A 12,524-nucleotide genomic window follows, 5' to 3' on the forward strand; every position below is an offset into this window, starting at 1 on the left:
ACTTGGAGTTTTTTATTTACTTTCTGAAACTGTATAATGTTACTTTTTGAAAAATTTATGGTTAAGCTATTTGCTGTGAACCATTTGTGTACTTGGTTAGTTAGGATCCTTGATCGGAGTACTTGTATCATCTGTAAACATGACTGTTTTTGCTCTGTTGTTTATTGTAACTGGTAGTTCATTAATGTAGATCAAGAAACTCAGTGGCCCAAGGATCGAGCCCTGAGGGACTCAGTATTTTACATTTCCCCAGTCTGAGTTTACTGTTACACCTGCATCCATTAAGATAACTGTTTGCTTCCTGTTGTGTAGATAAGATTCTAGCCATGTCAAAGGTTTGTCTTTGATGCCAAGCTTTTTTAGCAATGCATTATGAGCTACACAGTAAAAAGCTTTAGTAAGGTCACAAAAGATCCTCATTAGGTACCTTCTGAGATTTAATTCACCTAGAGTTTCATCTGTTAGGCTAAATATATCTCTCTGTGGAAAACCCCTTACGAAAGCCAAACTTTGTAGATATCGGTAAGCCATTTTGTGTCATAAGGCCATAAATCCTATCATAATTACTCTCTCAAACACCGTTGAGAACACTGGCAGCAAAGAGATGGGCCTGTAATTGGATGGTAAATCCCAGCTGCACTTTTGTGGATGTGTCAGTCTGTGTGGAAATGTCCCAGTTTTCATTGACTGGTTACATAAATAGCTTATATGTGACTGATTAAGTCTGCACATGATTTTAGAACCCTGTTTGATATACTATCATATCCAGAAGATCCAGAGCATTAAGGCAATTTTATAATTTTTTCAATTTCTTCAGGAGTTGTGCTTTTGATATGATTTAGTAGCTAAATGTGTATTATGGTTCCCTGTTCTTTCAGCTACAGCAAGGAAAAAGTTATTAAAATCAGAGGCTGCAACTTTTTGATTATTCTTGTCTCAACCACTACCAGAGGACTGTGGAGTCCCTGTTTCTTCAGATTTTATGTTCCTATTTGTTCACTTCTTATGACGTTCTCATACTTTTTACTTTATTGTTTGACTTGCTGATTTTTTCTGCATAATGCATTTGTTTGGCCATCCAGATTCCACATGTTAGAATTTTACAGTATTTTTTGTAATGTAATTTCACTGATAGGTGTGTACTGGCCTTTTGTTCTACGTACAGGTCTCCCTTTTGGTAGCAAATGATATTTTGATGCCAGCTGTTATCCAGCCTTTCCTTCCACACAGATTGATTTCATTTTAATGTTTCTTTGGCGGAAGCAGGCTTCAAAATGTTTGAGAAATAAGTCCACAAATGAACTGAATTTCTGATTCATTGTATCTGCTGGTATACTTCCTCTCATTGTTTATGGTGTAAACTGTTTCTAAACAAGCTGTTAGATTCTGTATTTATTATTATAATATGTTTAATCTGGGTGTGATCATTTACTGTTTTTCTACTGGCAAATTGTAAGGTTGTCAGTTGAGCATCGTGATCAAACAGATCATTTATTATGGCTTTTGTTTTTACATCATTGTAATTTGTGGGGTCTAGGAAAAGATTATCAATCAAGGTCTTGCTGTGGCTACATACTATTGCTTGTTGGGAATGAAACCATCAGGAGTAGGTTTCAGTTGTGTATGATTGTTACTGTTTGAAAGAAAATTAATATTAAAATCGCAACATACTATAATCTGACTGTTATTCCTATAAAGTTTTGTAAGAACTAATTCTAGCTGTGAGAGGAACTTTTTAATGTTTCCCATTGCAGTTACTATGAGGAACTGAGTTTCCAGTTTTAATTTTGCAACACATCATTCAAAATGTTGTTCAGTACTGTATTGAGCTACATTTATGGTTTGTGATATAAAAGTATTGTGCATATAAATTGCCACCCCACTTTGCCTAAGTTGGTCCTGCAGTAGTGAGTAATAATTCTATAACTATTTAAATGTATTTGATTGATTTCTGTAGCTTACAAATGATGTCCAGTTAGGCAGAGCACATCACCAATAGTGTCATCAGTTTCAGCTGTTTCTTGAAGAGAAACTAGTAGTTTGTCTTCTTTATTTAAAAGGCTTCCTATATTTTGGTGAAATATTTTTAAGCTACGAGGGCTATCCACAAAGTACATTACGTTTTGGAATTAAAAATAAATAAAGTATTGGAAATTTTTTTTATTAAATACAGATGAAAGCCACACTTAAATACTACTTTTCTACATAGTTGCCATTTAAATTAAGGCTCTTATCGTAGCGATGGACGAGCTTGGAAATTCCTTCGTCGTAAAATTTGGCCGCCTGCGCCTTCAACCACGTGGTTACCTCTTCTTGAAGCTGTGTGTCGTCATCAAAACGCTGCATAGCCAACCACTTCTTCATTGTTGGGAATAAGTGGAAGTGGCTCGGTGCCAGGTCGGGACTGTACGGCGGATGAGGAAACAACTCCTATTTAAAAGATTCGAGAACTTCACGAGTGGCATTTGCCGTGTGGGCCCGGGCGTTGTCGTGAATCAGCAAGATCTTTGAGCCCAACTTTCCCCTGCGCTTGTTTTGTATTGCTCTTCTGAGGTTGTGCAGAGTTTGGCAATACCTCTGTGCAGTGCCAGAATGAGTAAAATGAGTTACGATTATCCTACCTGTCTCTATCATTTGAATCACATTTGACTGAGCCTTCAGACAATTGCTAACAATCAATTGAAGAGTATGAATGAAACAATGCATTGAGCCCAACTCTGCATTACTAACAGTGTTTACTATGTTTGTCCATTATCATGAATAACAACATGAATTTTTGCCAGCTGCATGTCCCATAAATTTGCAATTTCCTGCAGACTAATCGCTAATGCCCAATACTAGATGTTTAACTGTGAATTCATGATCAGTAAAATGCACAGTAAAACTTAAAAAACGCTTTTGATTACACGATGTGCACATGTCCACATGTTGCATGTCACAGAAATATAATCAGTCTCTGAAAGTAATGTTGTAATTGTCTCAACCACCTTATGATATATTTATGGAATTATTTTGTCTGATAAGTAAGGGCGGCTTGGTATTTTATATTGCAAAAGGAGCTATTAATCAGTTTTCTAGAACCAGCCATTTCTACTATATTTAGTGCCTCAGTGTGGAGTGCTATCATTTTGGCAGTTAAGAGATGGTATTTTTTAGCCTTGGGATCATTAATATCCCATGGTTTGTATGTTTCAGCACATTCTCCAAGACTCAGTTACTTTATCAAGGTCAAAGGTTTACTTACATCTGTGTCTTGACCTGTAATGTCTTGCCCCTTAGGAAGTGTAGGCTACAACTTAACGATGTTTGTCGCTGTGTATATTTTTCAAATGATTTATCATTCCTGATGTAGTCCCCTTCTTTCCAACACCACCATGATAAATCTTTATTTCACACTGTTTACACGCAACACTTTTTGGATTATTTTCGTTGTCATTGAAGTATGTCCATATAGGCAATTATTCTCAAGCCTTAATCAATTATTATTAGTTAGACTTTACACAATTCCACTTTCAAACAATCAAAATGTAGAGAGTATGTAAACTATGCTTATATATTGGCAATGTGTATCAAACTAAAGTTGTCAACAAAACAAGCAGTGCGGTAACAATTGAGCGTGTGGGATAGGGCAGCATGGGAGGGAGGTAAGTACCAAAACAAATGAGTGAGGGGGAAAAAAACACACTGATTCAAGTTTTCTGTCCACGCACTGGCTGAATACTTCTTTCATAATATGTGGTACTCAGCATGTGGCCAAATATACTATTTGTTGCAAGTCTAATCAGCATGTATCGTAAATACAAATGTACAATAGCAGAAAAATTTCCAGATGAAAGCACTCAGTTGTGTTAATCTCAGCCATGTTGAGGACACTAAAAGACATAGGTTTCACATATCATAAAGTGAACAATAAGAGGAAACTGCTTATGGAACAAAACCCAACGCTGCTTCCACTGGAACCTACTCACTATACTGCAAGAACTACTTCTGCCACTCCAGGGTTAGGCCTAGTGCCTGTTTCAGTCTCACCATCTCACCCTCACTCTTCCCACACTTCTCTGGCCCCATAGTTTATATATAATCATTGTGTTAATATATTTATTCCACCCAGTATTTATGCCTGGTGGTGGTCTATCTTTTTTCCATTCTGATCATGTCATCTGTGTAGATACTGAATTACTGAATAATGTTGGTGACAAACCACATCCTTGTGTTATTCCTTGATTTGTTTGTGTTTCAGGCATTGTCTCATTACCCATGTCAGTTCTAATTCCGGTATTTGTATATAGGGTTTTTGCAATATACAGGGTGTAAATTTTAGCTTGACAAACCAGAATAACTCGAAAAATAAGCTTCACACAAAAAAATGTGTAGAATCCAAAGTTGATTATTTTCGAGGGGGACATCTGCTGGTGGTAAAATAGCCCGCCACCCCAGCCCCCCAGGGATGGGGCAGGAGGCAACTTTAAAATTTCAAATGGGAACCCCCATTTTTTATTGCAGAATCAGATTCTACATTTAAAAAACTGCATATATTTTGACTTAAACATTTGTTTTGATTCTTGGTAGTTGGTGCTGTAATTCAAGAAAATGTAAACGACGTAACACCCACGATATTCCAAAATAAAATAAAGTAAAGGTGTGAACAATGTGATTTAAGCCAATAAATTTGTGAATATTGTTTCAACATTTTTCCACCCGAAACTAAACAACTCAAATTAAGCAAGCACCCCAGTTGTGAGACTTCTCGACAAACAAGAGTGATTACTCCGAATCTAATAAAAAATTAGGTTTGTGAGTCGGTTAGTTTTTTAGTTAATGAGTTCACTCGTTAGTAAGTAGAATGTTTGGTTAGTTAGTTAGCTAGTCAGATGATTTGTTTGATAATTAAAAGTTGTGTGGCCCCATAACCATGAAACAAACAAAACTTATCTGAATCTGTGGGAAAAATTAATATTTGGCTCAACATTAGTATAATTAATTCCTCTCTCAAACCCCACCCTATGGGGAGAGAGGGAGAGTTTAAGTTTTAGTGAATCAAAATTTACAAAGTAAATAATTATTTTTTATTTATCTGTAACCATTTTCCTTACAAAAATGAGAACATGGATTTTCTTGAATTACAGCACCAACTACCAAGAATCAAAACAAATGTTTAAGACAAAATGTACCTAGTTTTTTTTTTTTTATGTAGAATCAGATTCTGCAATAAAATATGGGGCTTCCTATTTGAAATTTTAAAGTTGCCTTCCGCCCCCACCCCAAGGGGGATGGGGCGGTGGGCTAATTTTAGCACCAGCAGATGTCCCCCTCAAAAATAATCAACTGTGGATCCAACACTTTTTTCGTGTGAAGCTTATTTTTCAAGTTATTGTGGTTTGTCAACTTAAAATTTACACCCTGTAGATTAGATATTTTAGGATTTCTCTTTTTTTTTTTTTCTTCATTATTACCCATAGTGTGTGTCTGTGAATTCTGCCAAATGCCTTTTTATAATCCACAAATGCTATGTGAGTTTGCAGATTAAATGCTCTTTTCTTTTTAAACTATATGTTTCATCTATGGATGACCTTCTGTTTCAGAAACTTGCTTGTTCCTCCTTTAAAATTAGATCTGAGATATTTTGCAATCTTTCACTTATTAGTCTGCTGTAGATTTTGTAAGCAGTACTTACATTAATTGTGCCCCTGTAGTTACATGTGTTACTTTTTTCTCCTTTCTTATGTATTACAATGAACGCTGCTATTTTCCATCCCTCTGGTATCTCGTATGTTACCCAACACATGTTAAAGAGATGTAGTATTCTTAATTCTAAGAGAATTCCTATGCGTTCAGTCAGTTCGATATTTATTCCATTTAGTGCTGGTGATTTTCGGTTTTTCATTTTTTTAAAAAACTGTCTTCAATCATGATAGTTCAGTATAATTTATTCCTTGCAGTTGTTCTTTTCAATCTGCTTCTTAAATTTCTGGGTTGTACCATACACTGAGGGGCCAAAAGTAGTGGGATAGCGATATGCACATATACAGAGGGCAGTAGTATCACACACACAAGGTATAAAAGGACAGCGCATTGACAGAGTTGTCATTTTTACTTAGGTTATTTACGTGAAAAGATTTCCGACATTATTCTGGCTGCACCATGGGAATTAACAAACTTTATATGTAGAATGTTATTTGTAGCTAGATGAATGGGACATTCCACTTTGGAAATCGTAAGGGAATCCAATATTCAGAGATCCACAGTGTGAAGAGGGTGCCGAGAATACCACACCTCAAATATTTCCTCTCACTGTGGACAATGCAGTGGCCAACTGTCTTCACTTAACTGCTGAGAGCAGTGACATTTGCGTGGAGTTGTCAGTGCTAACAGACAGCCAATACTGCTTGAAATAACTGTAGAAATCGATGTGGGATGTACAACAAACACCTCCATTAGAACAGTGTGGCAAAATTTGGCGTTAACAGGCTGTGGCAGCGGATCACTGTCATGAGTGCCTTTACCAACCGCACGACATACTCTGAGCGCCTCTCTGGGCTTGTGATCGTATTGGTTGGATCCTAGATGACTGGGAAATTGTGGCCTCGTCAGATGAGTCTAGATTTCAGTTGGTAAGAAGTGAACCCAATTTGATGGAAGTAGAGGACTGGGTATTAATTGTTGAGGCTTAATTAAATGAAATATCTTTACTTCTTTAAACAGTTCCAGATAGTAAAAAGATTAATCTCTCTAGGATGGTGCGAAACTGCCGTATGGTGGGAAGATGGAAGGTGCGCTCTCGGTCCTGCTGACAGAATTCTGAATCTCGGTCGAATCTCAGGGAGGCATCCCACAGGACCAGGTGACGAGACTTGACCCTGGCCGTAACCGCAACGCTGCAGCAGGACTCCTGAAACTAACACCTCATTTACTACTTTTGTCCTGCATGTGACTTAGCACAGATTGAATATTTGGCACCAAATACAATGACAAAACCAACAGAACTTAACACTTCCTTAACGTAAGCATAAGGGCTTAACAGATAAATATTATTCAACCTACCCTCCTTTAAATAGTATGAGTATTCCCCCTAATAAAAAGAGCAGTATCTGCCTGCACCCACTGAGTAGTTTAACAGTGGCATGTGACTGATGTGCTCTGTCTAAAAACAATGGAATGGACAGGAGAGTTGCTGCTGCTGCTAACTTGTTTGTTATTATTATAAATAACTGTGGAGGAGGCGGCTGACGGTTGGGGTGAATGGGGAGATGGCCCTAGACACTGACAAAGTTGTGGTTGATGTTCGGGGCATGGTCCTGTTGATGAAAGCCAGCCTCTGGATGGCCATAGCATCTCTGAAATGAAAAAGTGATGACATTGATATATATCATTATGATTTGGAAAAAAACAAATGACATACATATGTAAGCATAAATAATAATAACTAATTCATTGTACTTACTGTGCAATTCATCAGTATCTGTATCATTATCCCACATGGACTGCATATCACCATCCAGCTGTTGGAATTTTGGAATCATGCTAACCACAGCCTTAATTTCCACATCAGCATCCGTCTCAGCTTCGTCATCATCATCATTTTCATCTTCTATGATTCCTGTAGGGAGGGGGGGGGGGGGAAGGGAGGCAAGTGTAAAGTATTAGTAACTCTATGGATGTGAATTAACGCCTGCTTATTCAATGATTGACAATCTGAGCCACCCACCAGTAACTTAGGGTGGAGAATGACACTGGACCAATGCAGTGCTCTAGATTGTTGGATACAGTTTCAGTCCACTCCTACCTCTCAGTATCACGCAAACTTCCTAGAAACAAGAAAATTCAATAAGTATTCAAGTATTATTATTAACACTTCTTTTTTATGTGCATTAACTCTTCCACTGCTGTGGCATGTATATACATTCTGGTGTGCAATTCCTCAGGTGTTGAGGACGTGTATATGTATGCTGCATGGCTGTCTGAATGCGTCTTGAGCCACCAATCTCTCACTGTTATGGATGGGTTACCTCCATATCTCAGTGATTAAAAAAGTTTCGAGTATTTATCATTCAACATATGTGCTGCATTGTGTGGTATCATTTGTAAAAAACCTTGTTTCAGTATTGTGAATGGTTAATGAGATATGGCAATTGTTATGACCTGTGATTCACGATGTGCAAGAACATGTATGGACGGATATAAAACCCAATAATTCAAGAACGAAGTGCGTTATCCTTCTGCTCTCAGTTTTAAATAAAATTTCTATATCTTATACACATTTCATTCACTGCAATGTACGAGCTAAAATCAACTGTATGCAATGCTGCTTTAAGTCTGCAAAATCTTTAAAATTTCACACAGTGTTTTACTTAATTTGTTGCAGCACAGTAACTATGCCATATAAAGAAATAAATTCTGTCCTTTATAAAGTGAAAATATCAGACTGCAAGATGTGCAAAAAACAAATTTTTTTCACCCAACAGGTTTTGAAAAATCAAGTGTTAAGTATTTAATTTCTGTTGGAATGCCATCTCTCAGCACAGGCACCAGCATTTGGTGTGCAGTACAGCCATAACAAAACCCACCTCAGCACAGAATGCAAAGACCACATCTGTAACAGCTAAAGGGTTAAACACTTACCTACTCGGTCATGGACCATTGGAGTCACCCTCCACGAACTTTGGGTAGAGAATAGTGTCATCGTGTCATTGCAATCAACTTTGACATCGACCTCATTACACAACTCAAGTATTTTATCTAAGTTCCCTAGAAACAAAACAACTGCAACTAAGTATTGTATGCACACATTCATTCTAGAAATACTTCTAATGTGAATGAACACATGTACATATTCAATTATCCTCATTGTCAACTTGTTCTTGCCCAGCAGTGGCTAACTCATTGTGAACAGCAACTGCAGAGTCAACTTGGTTGCATGTCTCAAGTATTTTATAAACATCTAGACACAATGATAAATGAAATATAGATCATAAGTATTGGGTGCGTGTGTAAATTGTAGAAACACTTCTACGTTAATTAACACACACTGATATTTGCTTGTCCTCATCAGCTGGAACCTCATTTGATGTATGTTCCATGCTGTGTTCAAATACAGTCAGTTCACACACTTGCATGAGGCCCAGCTAATTGAAAAAAAAATCCTGCAAATGAAAATAAACATATGTACCAAGTTTAAAATGTGACACACACACACACACACACACACACACACACACACACACACACACACGAGAAAATGTGTCCTACATACCAATTTCACATTCTGCAGTTGGCTCATTTGGACTGGGTGATGCAACAACAATACCTCCATTTAATAATCCTGGGAAAAACAACAATAAAAGTCATATAAACATTGTAAAAAAATAATACAAATGGGTGAATAAAGCCGTACATATGCTCATGATTGGTGCCAATAATCTCCATAAACTTCCCTATGGTATCACCATCAAAGAATGGAGATGATAAGCTTTCATCATATATACACTCCTGGAAATGGAAAAGAGAACACATTGACACCGGTGTGTCAGACCCACCATACTTGCTCCGGACACTGCGAGAGTGCTGTACAAGCAGTGATCACACGCACGGCACAGCGGACACACCAGGAACCGCGGTGTTGGCCGTCGAATGGCGCTAGCTGCGCAGCATTTGTGCACAGCCGCCGTCAGTGTCAGCCAGTTTGCTGTGGCATACGGAGCTCCATCGCAGTCTTTAACACTGGTAGCATGCCGCGACAGCGTGGACGTGAACCATATGTGCAGTTGACGGACTTTGAGCGAGGGCGTATAGTGGGCATGCGGGAGGCCGGGTGGACGTACCGCCGAATTGCTCAACACGTGGGGCGTGAGGTCTCCACAGTACATCGATGTTGTCGCCAGTGGTCGGCGGAAGGTGCACGTGCCCGTCGACCTGGGACCGGACCGCAGCGACGCACGGATGCACGCCAAGACCGTAGGATCCTACGCAGTGCCGTAGGGGACCGCACCGCCACTTCCCAGCAAATTAGGGACACTGTTGCTCCTGGGGTATCGGCGAGGACCATTCGCAACCGTCTCCATGAAGCTGGGCTACGGTCCCGCACACCGTTAGGCCGTCTTCCGCTCACGACCCAACATCGTGCAGCCCGCCTCCAGTGGTGTCGCGACAGGCGTGAATGGAGGGACGAATGGAGACGTGTAGTCTTCAGCGATGAGAGTCGCTTCTGCCTTGGTGCCAATGATGGTCGTATGCGTGTTTGGCGCCGTGCAGGTGAGCGCCACAATCAGGACTGCATACGACCGAGGCACACAGGGCCAACACCCGGCATCATGGTGTGGGGAGCGATCTCCTACACTGGCCGTACACCACTGGTGATCATCGAGGGGACACTGAATAGTGCACGGTACATCCAAACCGTCATCGAACCCATCGTTCTACCATTCCTAGACCGGCAAGGGAACTTGCTGTTCCAACAGGACAATGCACGTCCGCATGTATCCCGTGCCACCCAACGTGCTCTAGAAGGTGTAAGTCAACTACCTTGGCCAGCAAGATCTCTGGATCTGTCCCCCATTGAGCATGTTTGGGACTGGATGAAGCGTCGTCTCACGCGGTCTGCACGTCCAGCACGAACGCTGGTCCAACTGAGGCGCCAGGTGGAAATGGCATGGCAAGCCGTTCCACAGGACTACATCCAGCATCTCTACGATCGTCTCCATGGGAGAATAGCAGCCTGCATTGCTGCGAAAGGTGGATATACACTGTACTAGTGCCGACATTGTGCATGCTCTGTTGCCTATGTCTATGTGCCTGTGGTTCTGTCAGTGTGATCATGTGATGTATCTGACCCCAGGAATGTGTCAATAAAGTTTCCCCTTCTTGGGACAATGAATTCACGGTGTTCTTATTTCAATTTCCAGGAGTGTAGTAGGACATTTAAAAGTCAGAAGAACTGGTATTGTTGCTGGTGCAGCAGGCCAATGCAGGAGCTGGTGTGAATAGCCGTCATATACCCTATGGTGTCAGTGAAAGAGCATCGTCTGGTATCATATTTATTACTTGTACTTTACAGTATGGTTTGTCTTGTCAGACATGATGGAAGGCATGCTGAGTCTCACAATCACATGTGACAAGGAATGTGGACACAGCACTTCGTCGGCTGCAGCCATTGTGCGAGTCAGGATCCAGCGGCAGTGTAATACAGGTGGCCAGAACAGGAGGTAGGAAGTGCAAGCCTACCACAGCTCACCAGCAGCTAGAGTAGTCCACCCCAGTGCTCTCGATGATGGATGTGTGCTTAAGTGACTGCCAACAGCATCTCATGGATGGCAAGTTTCCTGAAGGCAGAAGGGCAGGGCCCAAACCGGAAGCACTACATGTGGTCACTGAGGCAGTACTCGGGTGTCTCATCGAATAGGTTGTAGTTGGTAGTTTGTTGTCACTCAGCACAGCCCTTCATCAGTGGGAGGTCCAGGCTCATCCATATTATCTTCAGACATGGCTGTGGCAAAGTCATCTCAGCATGAGGCAGCACATCATAATTTGCAGATTAAGTTATCCTGCAGCTAGTGAGATTATCATTCAACTGGAATCAGCAATGCAGATGGGATGACCAGACATTGAGACTGAAGTTTCAGAAACAGTCATATTTAAGCTGGTCACATCATCATGGTTGGCAATGCAGTCATGTACCCTCATTATCCAGAGGTGTCAGTAGGCTTGTCCCCACTATGGTGTCTTAAGTATGTCTCTTTCACTTGCCTTCACCCTTTCCATCAGTGCTAGGACACCATGGAGCGGCTCAGCTCGGAGCTCACATGCTATGGCTCCATAGTGTAAGGCTCGCAGAATGATGCATTAGGTGCTGTCATACTGCACTGTTTGCACTTTTTGATTAGTGCTCGGCTCAGTGTGAAAATGTATTCCAAGCGATGCCCTGCCTTCTGCGACACTGCACTCTTTGCATGCTCCAGGTACTAGTTGTGACACGTGATATGTGCTGGATCTGATTTTCTGCCATCTTCACCAAGTAATAACTTTAAAAATTTGTATTGGACTTGCTTTGCAACAATCCCCCCTTATTCAAGAAATTTGTTCTGAATTGTGCTTTGGTGTACCCGTAACAACTGCAATTTACATATATTACATTTACACTGGTTCATACCATGTAGTCCCAATTAATATCTCATGGGAGTGAGTTACATTATTTGTTCCCACTTCCATCTAGGTTTTATTCTCTAATACAATCAAGATCTGTCTCGTCCTACTTGCATTGATTTAATTATCGGTACTGGTACAAGTGGTTTCAGTGCCTATTTCTTAGTTATGGCTTAAAGCCATTCTATGGGGATCTAGTGAAAAGGTAAGTCTGGAGGAGAGACAGCTTTATGCCTCAAGTGTAGGTAGAGTATACAAGTTGCTATATGAAACACTGCTATGCTAGTAGTAAAAACACTTATAGCATGAATGACTGATGCTGTGTTTACCAAAACTGTCAGATATGATCGAACATCTGTTCCATAGTAATATGCCCTTTTTCTGTTGCA

This window comes from Schistocerca piceifrons, chromosome X (genome assembly GCF_021461385.2).
Source record: "Schistocerca piceifrons isolate TAMUIC-IGC-003096 chromosome X, iqSchPice1.1, whole genome shotgun sequence".
Taxonomy (NCBI): Eukaryota; Metazoa; Arthropoda; class Insecta; order Orthoptera; family Acrididae; genus Schistocerca; species Schistocerca piceifrons.